This window comes from Bidens hawaiensis, unplaced genomic scaffold, assembly GCF_021521415.1.
Source record: "Bidens hawaiensis isolate Kalapana, Puna unplaced genomic scaffold, B.hawaiensis_p1.1 tig00002236_1, whole genome shotgun sequence".
In the NCBI taxonomy this organism is placed as follows: Eukaryota; Viridiplantae; Streptophyta; class Magnoliopsida; order Asterales; family Asteraceae; genus Bidens; species Bidens hawaiensis.
In genome coordinates this window covers 2,558,757-2,574,453 of record NW_027491119.1, presented here as the reverse complement: position 1 = coordinate 2,574,453, position 15,697 = coordinate 2,558,757, and the positions used below count along the sequence as shown (strand labels likewise).

Genomic DNA, 15,697 nt, shown 5'->3' with positions numbered 1-15,697 from the left:
AACTTTCCAGCGTACTTCTAGTAGCACCATGACCTAGTGCTTTCTGTAGATAGTTCAGATCAAGCTCAGGTAGAGTCTTCAGCTCGTGATGACTGAGATAAATGAGGTCCCCGCTATAGCGTCTGATGGCCCAAACTTTATTCCGCTGATCATACCTTGCATATACGATCAGCGAGTCGTCATGATACGGATAGTTGAGCACGCGGGCAGACGCACAACTTGAGACAATGTGCGTCATTTGCTTCTTCTTTGGCGGATGGTTAATGATAGGATCGGTTGCAGGAGCTTGTGAAGCTTGAGCGGAAGGAGTATCCGGATTTGGCGAGTAGTTAATGTCATCGTCTTGTTCATTTATTGCCGTCTCCGTTCCCGTTCCCTCGATGAATTCCTCAAAGCTCATTCCTGCATTAATAAAATCAACGATCACACCTGTATTGTCAGTCAGAGATATGATATCTTTATACAAGCTATCAAGTAGTGAGTCATCCTCTCTGACTTTGCTGGCTGAGCCGGGGTTAGCAGGGTCTTGAGCATCGTGTTGAGAGTGTGTAGGTGATTGAGTGTTATCTCCACCTCCACCTCTTGCCGCCCCGGCCCCTCCATCTCCACCACCACCGTTGCCACCACCACCATCATCATCAAAGCCGTCATGAACTTCATCGTCGTCGTCATCTTCATCATCATCATCTTCATCACCATCATCTTCTTCATCACCATCATAGCCACCACCAACACCGCTAGATTGGCCGCCCTATTGTACTAACCGACCAACAGTCGCCTCTCCTTCTGACACAGCAACCTGTACGCCTCGCATGGTCACAGAAGGACCTGCGGCAGGTTGTGAACCACCAACTTGAGAAGTCTCACCAGACATTCTCCAAGTTCTAAACACAGCGTCAAGCCTATCCTCCAGACCATGAAATTTGTCTTCCTGAATACCCATGAGGTCTGAAGCCGCCTGGTACTTGCTCACCATCTCTTCATTAGTCTTGAGCTGTAGCTCATTCAGACGGTCTTGTTCCTTGATTTTTTCTTTAATGGCCTCCATGTCTGCTCTGAGCGTATCGAGAGAGGTGGAGGAAGCAAGTTGATTTTCCAAATCAGCAACTCTTGAGTTTGTAGCTTCCTTTTCAACATCCCACCTTCTCGAAATCTTCTTGTTTACGCTTGATCTGAGAGCACTAGCACTTGGTAAGTCTCTTTCAAGTGTAGCCAGTCTATCTCCAAGTTTAATGTGATCGGCTCTCAGATTATCGTTCTCAGAGGCCTCATGATTCATCAACATTTGTAGATACTGGATTCGGGTGTGGGAGGTGTTGGTCAATAACCTTTGATTTTCAGCAATTTCATCACTTGCTGCCTTCTGTTCTTCCAACACCCAGATCCTTTCCCTCAGATCCGCCTTTTCCTTTTCATCCTCAAGAGCCTTTTGCTTCATATCTTTGATGAGCTTGAGGAGCGCAATCTCTCGTTCCGCCCGTTTAGCATTTGATTCCTCCAGTGGGACGATCCTATCGAGGATAGGATCAACGTACACTAGAGGTGCCGAATACATCCCTCGAGAGATGGGTTTGGGTGAGATAATGGTGGATGGGGTGGTGGTTGTTATGGGTGGTGAGGTTGTAGGTAAAGGTAAGGTGATGGCTTGAGTAAGGATTGGTAGAGTTATGGTGGTGGGTGGTGTTGGTTTTTTTGTAGTTGGTGTGACGGTTTGGGTTGGGGAAGTAAGGATGGTTTTGCTCCATAGGCTTGTTGTTTGTATTGGGGAGCTAAAGAATGATGAGGTGAATATGGATGAGGTTGGTTGTGTAGGTGGTGTTGAGGCTTGAGTTGGTTCGGGTTGGGTTTGTTGTTGTGGTGGTGAGTGTGGTAAGGAAGGTATTTGGGGTAGGAATGTTGAAATTGGTTTGTCTGTTGGTGAGGTTTCAGGTGAGGATTCAGGTGAGTCATGAAGTAGGGTCTTGGTTTTCTTGGCTTTGGTTTTCTTTCTGGTTTTTGGTGGTTTGTGGGCAGGGATTTGTATTTTGGTTACATCTAGGGTTTTGAGGGCTTGGGCCAGGGCTTCTTTGGTTATTTTTGGTTGGTCTGAGGGCTTGTCTTGTGAGGGAGACTTGACATGAGACTTGGTTGACTTCTGGGATTCTCCAAGTCTCCTCAAACGCTTCAGGGGCGGCTGGTCTTCTTCCTCCTCCTTAAGTTCTATCAATTTGCCCTTTTCAGCCACCTTTCTCTTCAAATCATGCTTGGCCTTTGTTCGATCTTCGGCCGGCTCATCAGATGAATCTTGATCACCTTCAACTACGGGTTCTTCATCACCTTCACCTTCACCAGACGCCTCTTCCCCAGCAGGCTCTGTCTCTTCAAACAAACCAAACTTGGGCCCAGGTCGTGGTCCCGTATACTGATGACCTCTGCCCTTGGTGCTCAACAACACACCAAAAACTGATACCTTGATCTCGTGTACATGAAATGGATCGGGGTGTGACTTCTTGTCCTTTGCCTTCTTGAATCCCGGCCTTTGAATATCTAGAATCAGATCATCTAACAACATCTGCACTAATCTCGGGTACATCAACCATGTAGCCCCGCTCTTGATGTTCGCAAGCATGCACAAAAATATCCGTCTTGAGTAATTGAACTTCTCCTTGTTGGTCAATGCGGACATAATACGAACCCAGTCCGTACTCATGCTGTCAAAACCACCTCGAATGTCTGTGAAACAATGAGTGATAATGTGGAAGAGAAATCTCCAGTAGGGTGACAGATGATTCTTCTCTAAGCTCTTCCATTCCGTGTCGTACCCCATCTGAACAACGAAACCTTCCAGCTTCTTTTTGTTTCCTCTCTCATACTTGTAATCGGGCTGGTCATCAATCTTTAACACCCTTCTAATGTCATCTTCGGTGATAGTTAATTCCTGTCTGGCAACGGTTGTTGTAAATGATAGAGAATCATCTGCAACCCTGGCGAATACCCAGAAATCTAAGACCCACTTGTAGTAAATGGCTGGATCTGCAGTGATGGCATAGGCAAGGGGTGATTGCCTGAGCCCCTTGACCATAGGAGTAAACACCTTATCAGCCTTTGCCTTAGGCAACTTGAGAGCACAGAAGTTGTTATGACCCTGAAATTGAAAATCAAAAGATCATGAGAATCATCATTAAGACAAAATAAAGCAAACAAGATATGTACATAGACGTTAAGTATTTACATATTAGATAAATTAGATTTTATAATGTTATTATGTACAATTTAGATTAAATAACTTAATAAGTTAATTTTAGTCAATCTATAAGTTAATTAGATCATACTGTACAAAGTCAGGTTCAAAACAGTCCAATAGACCAAACAGTTTATTTGAGTAAAAACATATCAGTGGCACTATGTTTAAGACTCTGAAAAATTTGCTAAGTATGGGTTTTTCGCATGAGACATTTTTCGCTTCGCATGGGGTCAAGCGAAGCGAAAGACCCTTTCATGCGAAGACCTGTACTTAGCCCCTTTTGATCCTTCCCTTTCTTTACACAAGGTCAGGTTTCTGGAAAGTTTGAACTTGAATCTCCCATGTTTACTAGGTCAATTTGTCCTTAGAACATATAAACAAAAACTTAAATCTACAAACTTTACACAAACAACCCTAATTCTAATAATTAATGATGATACTCAAGATCAATAAGTCCAACAACAGATTATTCATAAACATATGAATCAATTTCATATGGAGATCAGATATGTATCTAGCCGACGGTTCATCTGAACCTTCGTCTCGATCCACGAGAACCCAGAAACATGAAGATGAAATGATTTATGGAGTTTTGATGTCATACCGAAGGTGGATATTCTGGATTCAACGGCATGTTTGAGATTATGAGGGCCAGATTCTTTGGAAAATGGATGAAGATCTGGGTTTGAGAGTTTGAAGATTTGAGAGAGAAAAGAGTAAATCTTAAAAGTGTTTGGTGAATAGTGAAAGATATTTTAGGTTTCCCTTATATATAGGGTCAGCCTATCTCGCGATAAGGTCAAAACATTGTGAGTATTCACAGAAAATACACTCTCAGTCCTCGGTCTTTAAAAATATTTGCATTTTCAAACCCGAAAAACATTTACCCACCAAATCCAAGCACATGATTATTTATAAGGTTTTTCTTTTGTCGGTCCTTAACTGTTAACATTTGCACGATCGATCTCTTTTGTCAAACCAAATCATAATAAAAGAAGACACTAAAATATAATAATTAAAATTAAAATCAATAAGATAAAATAAAATAAACAAAAATTAAAACAAAATTATAAATTGAACTATGCAGTTACTTAAAAATTTAAAGCATTTTAAAGTTAAAATTAATTTACATAGTATTTTCTTTGGTTAATTTCCAAAGAATGATCACGATATGGAATCATATTGATTTGCAAAACCCTAGATTGCGTTACCAATTTGAAATTATTGTGACACAAGTTCATCATTGATTGTAGATATTGTCCTCCTTTTTAACTTGACAAGTGTTTTGATGCCAGAAATGATACGTTTAAAGTACAATTAGGCACGGTGCTTATGTGGTCCCCACTTAATCGGACATATTACTGATTCCATCACATCTCAGGCCTACTTTGTGTTAACATATCACCTCAACTTGACTTAGACCTTTCTTAGTTGATCACAGTAATCTTATTAACAAACTTGACTTATTGTACACTGTACACATGACACTTTGTGCTTTGCACACTTGACTCGATCTAGAAAGATTAAAATAAGTTAGAAGTTCAGGCCATAACAATCAAGTCGGATAATACCATATTATCGCGTAGAGAAAGTCCAAGGCTTGAACAAAAGAAAGAAAATAAAACAAAGCAGAAGACTCAGGGCCTTAACAATCAGATCTTGTATGACTACAAATGTAGAAAGCCCAAGGCTTGAGTCGAAAATAAATGAAGAAATAAAGCAGAAGTTAAAAATTCCTAGGACTGACTCTTTTTCTGACTTCTTTTCTTTTGTTTTTCTGACTCTTTGTTTTCTTTTTCTTGCTTTGCTTGACTTTTTACTTGACTCAATGAAAATTAAAATTTGACATTGACTTTCATAAGACGACTGTGATCAGGTAAAGAGAGGCTTGGGTATGATATGTATAGTTACATTTTTGCCTTCATGAATATGACTTTACGGAATCATGCAACCGCTTCATAACTGTATATCTACTAGTACCGGCAAGAATTTAAGTTTATATCACCTGACACTTACTTGTTTGTCAAGCCTACCTACACATCTATGAATGATCTTGTAGTCTTTTGTTCTACTCTTTTAACGCGCCAGAATCATTACATACCAACGTACTATCATTTTCCACTGGTTGGATTAATTTCTCAAAATTTGAAAAGTTTAATTATCCGACTCCCTCTAAGCAGGAGCTCCCTCTAAACGGGACAATTCTTTTTGAATTTTCTTAGAATTTACTTTAATAGTAGTGAAGATGAAACCAATATTATATATTAAAATAAAATCTTTTTGTTAAGTCAAGTGACTCAATTTTTGTTTTACTGAAAGTAAATTTAAAATCTTTTTGGTGAGTTATAGATAACTCATTTTCTCCCTCTAAAATTGTGACATATTTGACAATATTTACAATTTTAAATTAAAAGATAGACGATAAAATTTACTGAAAGGAAATCATGCCCAATGACTCAACGAGAAACAAAAATCGGGCACGACTGAAAGCTTTTGTAAAGAGATCTGCAAAGTTAAAATCAGTATGGACCCGTTTTATGTCGACAAGCTTGCGATCATAACAATCACGAATAAAATGTATCTGGATGTCAATGTGCTTAGTCTTTGAGTGCTGGACCAGGTTTTTGACAATAGCAACGGACGCCTCATTATCACATTTTATCGTTGATCCATAGAAATTCAAACCGTAATCCAGCAGCTGATGCTGGATCCATATCACTTGAGAGCACCAGCTGGATGCGGCGATGTACTCGGCTTCGGCTATGGATGTAGACACAGTGACTTGTTTCTTGCACTGCCATGAGATCAACCAATCTCCCAGGAATTGACATCCACCAGATGTGGATTTTCTGTCCAAGTTTCAACCCCCATAATCACTGTCGGTGTAAGCATGAAGTTCCAAGGGAGAATCTTTAGGATACCAAAGACCCAAACGTGGTCTCCCTTTCAAGTATCTGAAGATACGCTTGACAGCAGTCATGTGGGATTCTCTTGGGTCAGATTGATATTTGGCACACTGACAGACAGGGAACATGATGTCCGGTCTGCTTGCAGTGAGATACATCAAGGAACCAAACATTGACCTATAAAGGTGTTGATCGACTGGTTTTCTGTAAGGCCCCGTTACCGGTAGCCCTACTTTCGTGTTGGGTTTACTCATAAACACAGTTCTAAATATCAGAGTTAATTAAAACATTTACGCGGAATATAAAACTTTCATAAAACATTACATAATTCATAACTTGTCTCAAAACATCCTTTGTCTTTCAACATTAAAGCATTAAAATTAAAACATCATAAGTCTTCAGATGCCAGACTCTTGTTCAGTGCCACGTGTCTCCTCAAGCGAGCTGCCTCATCCTACTCACCTGCGTGCATACTAAAAGTCAGCTACGCTGAGTGAGTTCTATTTAATCACATAATCATACCATACACATAAAATTATATCCTTTCATTCATACTTTCATACTTTCTTACTTTCTTACTTTCATACTTTCTTACTTTCTTTTGTATTAACTTACTTTCATATCTTACGTTATAAAGAGCATTACGCCCTACATTCCTCGAGTATTGTTAGGGCTCGGTACCCTCTTTCCTCGAGTATTATTAGGGCTCGGTACCCTCTTTTCTCGAGTATTATTAGAGCTCGGTACCCTCTTTCCTCGAATATTAGTAGGGTTCGGTTCCCTAGTTCTCGAATATTAGTAGGGTTCGATTCCCTCTTCGTTACCATACAACCATACATCATACCTCGAGTATTAGTAGGGCTCGGTACCCTTTTCGTAACCATACAACCATACATCATACCTCGAGTATTATTAGGGCTCGGTACCCTTTTCGTAACCATACAACCATACATTATCATTTCTTTCTTCTATTATCTCTATCATGTTCATACACATAAACATACATAACATACTTACCTTATACATAGCGTTACAACCTGACAGTACGTGCAATATCCGAAGATCGTTCACGTACCATCAAGCAATCATTCATACATTTCACATTATCCACATAAGGCATACACTTATCTCTTAGGATAAGTGTATTAACAAACATATTGAGTATGCACACAGCCCCGAAAACGTAACACATAAATGGGGCTAGAAACTCACCTGAACACGGTTACGTTCACCGTTAATCGTAATCCCTTTCTTCAGTTGTGCGCGGCTGACTGTATAACAAGTACACGTATCAAACAACTATCACTACTCATATCATCTTTCCAGTCTTAACTACTACCCACAACGAACGGGGGTCCGGGGGCAGCGCCCCTGGCAGCGGGGTCTAGGGGCGGCAGCCCCTAGCAGGGTCCAAGGGGCCGCCACAAAACATTTTTTCCTTTGTTCCTTCCTGCCCACTGTTCCGATCGCAGAAGCTGCTAGGCTTAGGGTTTTTATATTTTTTTTATGTTATAATATTATGTAGAGAATGGGCTTGTCCATGATGCATATGGGCTGGGCTTTGAGTTTTACTTGAAAACGTACACGTAAAAAGCTCGTAAACTACTCGAAAAGTCCGGTTTCTTTCTTTCTTCCACTTATAGCCTACAAGATAAAGATTAATATGTAAAAGCTATCTAAAACGAGTTAAAACACATAAAATATAATATAATACGTAAATAAAAGGTGCGAAAAATAAGTGTGTTTTACAACACATCAAAGCCCCTTATCCCAATCATAAATAATTAGCATAAGGGACTGGGGGACTTGAAGAGGTAACTCCAAGATCGGGCCCATTGTATGGGGATGATTTTAGAGATGCGTAATCTTTGTCTCATCCATGACTTCTCCATCTCGCCTATACTAGGACCAAATTTGAAAAGTCAAAATAGAAGAAGGACTACGTGTTTCTATTGAGGTAGATTTAAATTATCAAGAGAATTGGATCAAGATCAAGTGAACAAAGTATCATCTACCTCAACCAAAATATCAAAAGAGGATCTCGCCCGAAACTGGTCCAAGGAGTGGGTTTAAAAGGGATGAACCTATCCCGTATGTGATAGATGAGCTAGGACTACATTAGTCTCTTGTCCATATCAAAATAAGGACTAGGGGGACTTGCAAATCCTGCTGTGAAAATAGGTCTCCGTCCCATGATGAGGTCCAAGTCAGGAAAGCCCAGAAGAAACCAAAATACTTAGGGAGTTCTAGTTAGTCTAACCAAACATCCTACCAACCAGATAAGAAGGAGATAGAAAATGCAACTTTGAAAGTAAGAAAAGGGAACAAGCAGTTATGAGAAAGGCTGGCGAGTCAAAAGGTGTCATCACATCTTTGGGGGAGCGTGAGAAGCTTTTTCAGAACTGTCACCAGTTTAGGTATGGACCTGACCATGGGCTGAAAAGATAAAAGGGGGATTGGATAATTTAAGTCAATGAAAAGTCCGAGTTGGTTCATCACCTTTACCACCGACCTGACCTGATGAAGGTACCCTACAAAAGGAAGCCCAAAAGAGAGTAACCAAAAGACCTCCCAAAGTAACTAAATGAAATCAAAGGTTCCAAAAGGATTAAGGGCCTGTCCGATCAATCTAAACAAGTGGTGATATTAACCCAAAAGAAAGGATTAGAATAACACATGTTGCTAGAATGGATGGGGCCTAAGTTAAAGAGAACAATGGCCCAAGGGAAAGCTCGTAAGACAAGAACCAGCATATAATAGTTCTATGGATATTCTTTTGGGGTCAAAGATACCCCCCGGCCATATAAAGGTCAATCGGAGAATAAGGAAGATCACATAAGAGGTTACGATAGAGGAAGAATAGAGACTTGTTGTGAGTCCATTGTACTCGTCATAAATAACGAGCACAATGGGCTAGGGGACTTGAAGGGCCTACCTCGGAAAGGCTCCGGAGGTACTAAAATCCATTAAGTAAGAAAGAAGGCCCAAGGCTGAAGGGAGAAAAGGAATACACAATGGGCCAGGTACCAAAAGCCCAAAAAGAAGAAAGTGAAGAAAGACATGAGCGACAATAGTTATTAAGTCTATTACCCTTATCATAAATAACAAGGGCAATAGACTGGGGGACTTGAAGAGCCTACCCATAAGGTGTCCTTATGGGTAGGCCCTAGCCCAATAATCCGAGCAAGGCCCAATGAAAGCAAGCCCAATAGCCCAAGATATTTTAGAAGACGGCTTGGAGGGAAACCATTTGCGAGGGAAACTCCATATAGCACGTCCGATCTAGTGGGTGGCCCGATGCACGCATGACCCGGGATAGGAGGCAATAACCAGGAGATAAAAATCTTCGGACGGACAAAGCCTAAGGGAAAGAGGATCGAACCAAAGGACTCGACTGGAAGACATAAACCATTAGACCATATGTATAAACACTCTTTTCTATAAATAGAGAGAGGATAAACATTGTAAGAGATATACATAATTAATACAAAGCACTTTCACTCTTTACTACTCTTTGATCTCCATTCTTATGGTTGTTAGGAACTTTCCCCGTTTACTCGGAATAGGTTCCAACAACATGTTTGCATTGTATTGAAGAATAAGATGAAAACTTATTAAAGATAGTAAATACAATGTTAATGTAATAATCAATGGTAATAAACATCTTGGTCAAGGTATTCATCAATGAGATTAATATGGTAAACGGGAGGTTTCATAACAGAGATTATACTTATCCTTAATAATTTCTTCGTAATCAACTTCCTCTAATAACTTTAAAAGTTGTTCTACCATGTTGGCGAATAAGAGAAATATATATAAAACACAAAGAATTCAAAAAGAAAAATTACATCTTGGCATCTATGATGGGACGTCAAGCATGCCCATTTTATACCAAGAATGTTTTCACATCGGATTTTTTTCCTAAATACCCCTCCTCTTCTAAAAAAACGTTTTTCGGGTGACTTTGTGTTTCAAAAGTGGGTGGATCCCACCCCTTTTCAATCAATCACAAGCAATATTCATTTTATTTGTTATTTATATAATTTTAAATATTATAATGATATATATAGAACATATGAACCATTACATATTTTTTTATCAATGTGTTTTTCACTTTTTTGTGTTTAGTAGTTACGGGTGCCTTTTATATTGACTAGAGAAGTAAACAGTGTAGAGAACCGTCTAACACAAGCTCATTCTTCCTTTCTTTTTAAACAGTGGAACTACTTTTAATATCTGAACGAGCCTATCTAAGACGGGATGTCAAACGCTCATACTGATTTTGAAGCTTCAGACTAACTCACTCAGGACCACCATCTTATTCTAAATGAGGAAATCCACTACTATGGAAAAAAAAACCCCATTGATCGAGTCAGGTTTACAAACCATCACTAGTCACGAGTGGGGATCGAACCTCTGACCATCATTATGAAACTAAATCACCTTTGCCACCACACCAAACGATTTGAGATAATCTAGCTTCTAAATTTTAATCATCATCTCATGTTGTTAAACCAGAAATCCAATTTACTAAAGAAAGAAAATCTTTTAAAACAATATATACAAAACCTTGAATTCTTTAAAACTTTGGATATTCCGAGTGTGGGTTGCATGCCACACAATTTCGAATAATTTAAGAATCATCAATTGACAATTATCATAAAAAATTAAAAACACAACACCACAAGGATACATGGGGTACGTTTCTCTCACTCTCTCTTCCTTACTATATTTCCTTCTAACATACATCGCTATTACTATCACTATCACTATCACTATCTTCGGTCGTCGCAATTCACGCCTTCCGCCAGGACCTTACCCCTATCCGGTCATCGGAAACCTTCTACACCTCGGCAACAACCCCCACCACTCTCTTGCTACACTCTCTAAACGTTACGGTCCTTTAGTATCGCTTAAACTTGGAACTATAACAACTATAGTTGTTTCATCTCCGGATATCGCTAAAGAATTCTTTCAAACACATGACCACTCGTTTTCTGGCCGATCAGTGCCCAATGTGGCAACAGTGGTGGGCCATAATAAGTACTCCGTAGTGTGGTTGCCGGCTGGAGATCATTGGCGAAGGCTAAGAAGAATATGCAAAGAGTATATGTTTTCAATGCAACGTTTAGATGCTAGTGAAACCCTACGCCAACAGAAGGTAGCAAATATAATATTTGTATGTTGGTTTTGTGTATGACAAAGGTGGGTTAAAGTAGTTTATTTTGGTCTAAATCTTCTTTCATAGGGTTTTCTTTTATAAGAGTAAAGTGTTATTTTTGTTCTTGTGGTTTGGCAAGTAATGCGAATTTAGTCCAAAAAGTTTATTTTTGTTGCATATGGACCCTCCACTTTTCTCAATTCTTGCCAATTACATCCAAATCACTAACCTCGTTAAATTTAATCGTTAAGTCAGGGGTAGACATGTCTTTTCACTATTTCTTTATTATATGAGTAAAGTGTCAAAATCGTCCCTGAGGTTTGGTCATATTTGCGAATTTTGTCCAAAAATATTTTTTTTCCCAAGTAGACCCTCGATTTTTCCCAACAGTTGCCAATTTCGTCCACATTATTAACTCGGTCTAAATTCAACGTTAACTTATGGGTGTTACTGTCATTTTACATGTTTGTTTACATTATTGTTATTATGTGTTTGTTTGATGACATATATTAGGGATGAGCTCGGTACCGTACCGGTACCGAAAATCGCAAATGTTTGGTACCGGTACCGGGACGGTACCGGTATTTGAGGTAAAATTCGGGAAATACCGGTACCATACCGTACCGGTCCCGAAAACTCAAAACCTTGGTACCGATTCGGTACCGGTACCGATTTTGCTCATCCTTAACATATAAAACATTTCACGGTTCCTATGTTTGAATCCAATATATTATCCGTTTGTTTATTCTTCTTTATTTTTAGTCATATAAGGGGTTTAGCTCAGCGTAATAATAATAACAATGTAAAAAATATATGTAAAAGGACAGTAACACCCCTGAGTTAACGTTAAATTTAGACCGAGTTAACAAATCGGACGAAATTGGCAACAGTTGGGAAACATTGAGGGTCTAATTGTGGAAAAAATATTTTTGGACGAAATTAGCAAATGTGACCAAACTTCAGGGACGATTTTGGCACTGTACTCATATAATAAAGAAAGAGTGAAAAGACATGTCTACCCCTGAGTTAACGATTCAATTTAACAGAGTTAGTGATTTGGATGTAATTGGCAAGAATTGGGAAACGTGGAGGGTCCATATGCAAAAAATAAACTTTTTGGACTAAATTCGCATTATTTGCCAAACCACAAAAACGAAAATAGCACTTTACTCTTATAAGAAACTAGGTTATTGGCCCGTGTATGACACAGGCGGAAATATATAAATCGTCAAAGAAACACATATATAATTTCAAACGACAAGTTATTTTTTAATATATTTTTTTAGACAATAGCATGATTTTTAATTGCAATTCATATTCATACGCAAACAAAGTATTGAAATACATCATAAACTTACAAAGAATGACTTTACATAGCATAATGCTTGCGAAGAAAAATGAAAACTTTAAAACATAAGCTTCATAAACTTTAAAAAATAATATAAATAGAAGACAAACAAGCTTCACTAGCATTAGTCTGGAAAACAAACAAATCAGAAAATAAGCATCCAGAAAAGATTCCCGATAAGCATTTAAGAATGATTCGGGCTTCTTTTCTTCCTGGACCAGGAACACAGTTGATGACATAAACATTCATACACCATGTGAACCTTTCACTTAATTTGTGAACTCTTCATATTCTTTCATTTTTCAATAAGCACTAAAACCAGACACCAAACAAACTAAAAACAAATTGAAACAAAACTAAATTGAAAAAAAAAAACTAAAACAAAACCACAACTGAAAGCTTAAATATATATAACCAAATACCAATAAAACTAACAAAAACTGAAAAACTAAAACTAATAAATTTGAAACCCACCCAACCAAAACAAAAACTATAAAAACCAAAATGAAAACTGAATAAAGTTACACCCACCTAAAAACGAAACTAAAAAAATAAAAAAATCGAACCGAAACGAAACGAAAAAAAAATTATAAAAACTAAAACCGAACAAAACAAAAAACCGAAATGAAACCAAAATAAAAGGGCAAATTGGAAATAAATAATCCCAACTTTTGTGTATTGGCCGATAATAATCCCAACTTTAAAAATCACTATCAGCAGTCCCAACTTTCAACTATTTTTGTCTCAATGAACTTCCATTAAAAAACACTTAACGACGTTAAGTTTTTTCCCAAGTTTCAAGTCGATATTTTAGGGCTTTTGATCGAAAAAACGATACGAGTCGAGATGTAAAACTTATCTCAAAACGGTGATCCAAGCGACGAAACAATGTTTGAATTCGGATGTTTGAATTTCCAATTAACAAAAATCAAGTCATTTGAATCAACGTTTTCAGATAAGTTTTACATCAGTCGAATCGTATCGTTTTTCCGATCAAAAGCCCTAAAACATCGGTTTGAAACTTGGGAAATAACTTAACGACGTTAAGTGTTTTTTAACAGAGGTCCATTGAGACGAAAATAGTTGAAAGTAGGGACCGCTGGTAGTGTTTTTAAAGTTGGGATTATTATCGGCCAATACTCAGACGTTAGGATTATTTATTTCCAATTTGCCAAATAAAAGTAACTACCCCGATTAATAGTACAGTAGATTAAAATATGTTGAATGTAATTTAATATAATTTTAAATTAATTTATAAACAATAAATTGTAAGAATGCATATTATTTGTGGAAAGTATTATTGCTTTAAATGTATATAGTAGATAGATTGCTTAGTTTATTTTGTAGTATTTAATTATTAATATTTTCTTAATTATATATTAAATGATCAATTTTAGATATTTAAATAACATAATAGATTATTTCTAATTTGTTATTTGTATTTTTATAGTATTTCACCGTGTACTGTATTATTTGATTATACTACTCTATATTATATTTTACACAACTAGTTTGTTCTTTTTAGAGTCTGGGGTCTTAGTGAGCGCAACCTCATGAGATACAGGAAACGCTTGTCCTTATTATACCTTACATGGACCCAACAAATAGCTATGTTACAAACGGGGTGTTTTTGTATACATTTGTTTGTTTGTATTTTAGTTGACGAAAATATAGAAAGATACATAATCATTTAACTTCTTATTGTACTTATAGGTGAAAGAACTTATCGATCATGTTTATCAGTGTTGTACAAGTGAAAAGGCTGTGAGCATAGGTGGACTGGCATTTACAACATCTTTTAATATTCTCTCAAACTTCATGTTTTCAATGGATTTTGCACACTATGATTCCTTGTCATCACAAGAATTCAAAGATAATGTATGGGCTATGATGGAACTTACAGGGAAACCAAACATAGGAGACTTTTTTCCAATTCTCAAATCGTTTGATCCCCAAAGATTGCTTCAACGTGCAACTGTTTATACTAAAAAGATAATGACTATCATTGATGGGGTCATTGATCAACGGGTGCAAGCATGGTCAACTTCATCAGCAAACAATGATGTGTTGGGCGTGCTGCTCAACCTTAGTCAAATGGATGAATCTTCAATAAATCGAAATGACATGAGACATTTGTTTTTTGCAAGTAAATTTTTTTGAAATATGTTATGGCAGGTTTATATCAGCACTCTCAATTTATCATTAATGATTTATTGTAGGCTTTATTTATTGCGGGGACTGATACAACATCGAGCACAATAGAATGGGCCATGGCTGAGCTTATTCACAACCCAGACAAATTGGAAATGGCTCGATCTGAGGTCATTAAACTTACTGAACAAAATAAAAATATACTACAAGAATCTGATCTACCTCACCTGCCTTACCTGCAAGCTGTTATAAAAGAAACTCTTTGGTTACATCCTCCGGCACCTTTTCTCATCCCTCACCAAGCCATATGTGACGTTTAAATTCAAGGCTTCTTGGTGCCTAAAAATGCACAAATCCTTTGTAATGCATGGGCGATTGGGCGAGACCCAAAAGTATGGTCACACCCAGAATCGTTCATGCCAGAGAGGTTTTTGGAAGTCAATATTAACTATAAAGGCCAAGACTTTGAGCTCATTCCATTTGGTGTTGGGAGAAGGATATGTCCAGGATTGAATATGGCACATAGAATGTTGCATATAGTGTTAGGTTCTTTGATACAAAAGTTTGATTGGAAGCTCGAAGGAAACATAAAAGCAAAAGATATGGACATGGGTGAGTAGTTTGGGCTCACATTGCAAAAGAATGTACCACTTAAAGTCATCCCACTCAGACTTTAATGGGTTCAAATAGGTGAAATACGTGTACTTGTATTGCATGAATAAAAAAACATATTAAAATATTTGCATTTAGCTTATCCATTATAAAAACTTGTGTAGTTGCACTACATTGCACTACATTGCACTACATATGTTACTTACGCACTTATGTCTTAAGTTTAACTATAGGATTTAATGGTTGTTTCGCCCATTTTGGCTATGTGCTTGGATAGTTACTTACGCACTTATTTC

At 37.7% G+C, this 15,697-nt stretch overlaps 1 pseudogene across 1 annotated transcript; it reads left to right on the top strand.

Moving 5' to 3' along the window:
• Nucleotides 1-10,822: 10,822 nt before the first annotated feature.
• LOC143612934 (cytochrome P450 76T24-like) lies at nucleotides 10,823-15,466 on the top strand (annotated as a pseudogene). Its single transcript, XR_013150028.1, has 3 exons — nucleotides 10,823-11,290; nucleotides 14,352-14,780; nucleotides 14,858-15,466. The product of XR_013150028.1 is annotated as a cytochrome P450 76T24-like (transcript).
• The last annotated feature ends 231 nt before the right edge of the window (nucleotides 15,467-15,697 follow it).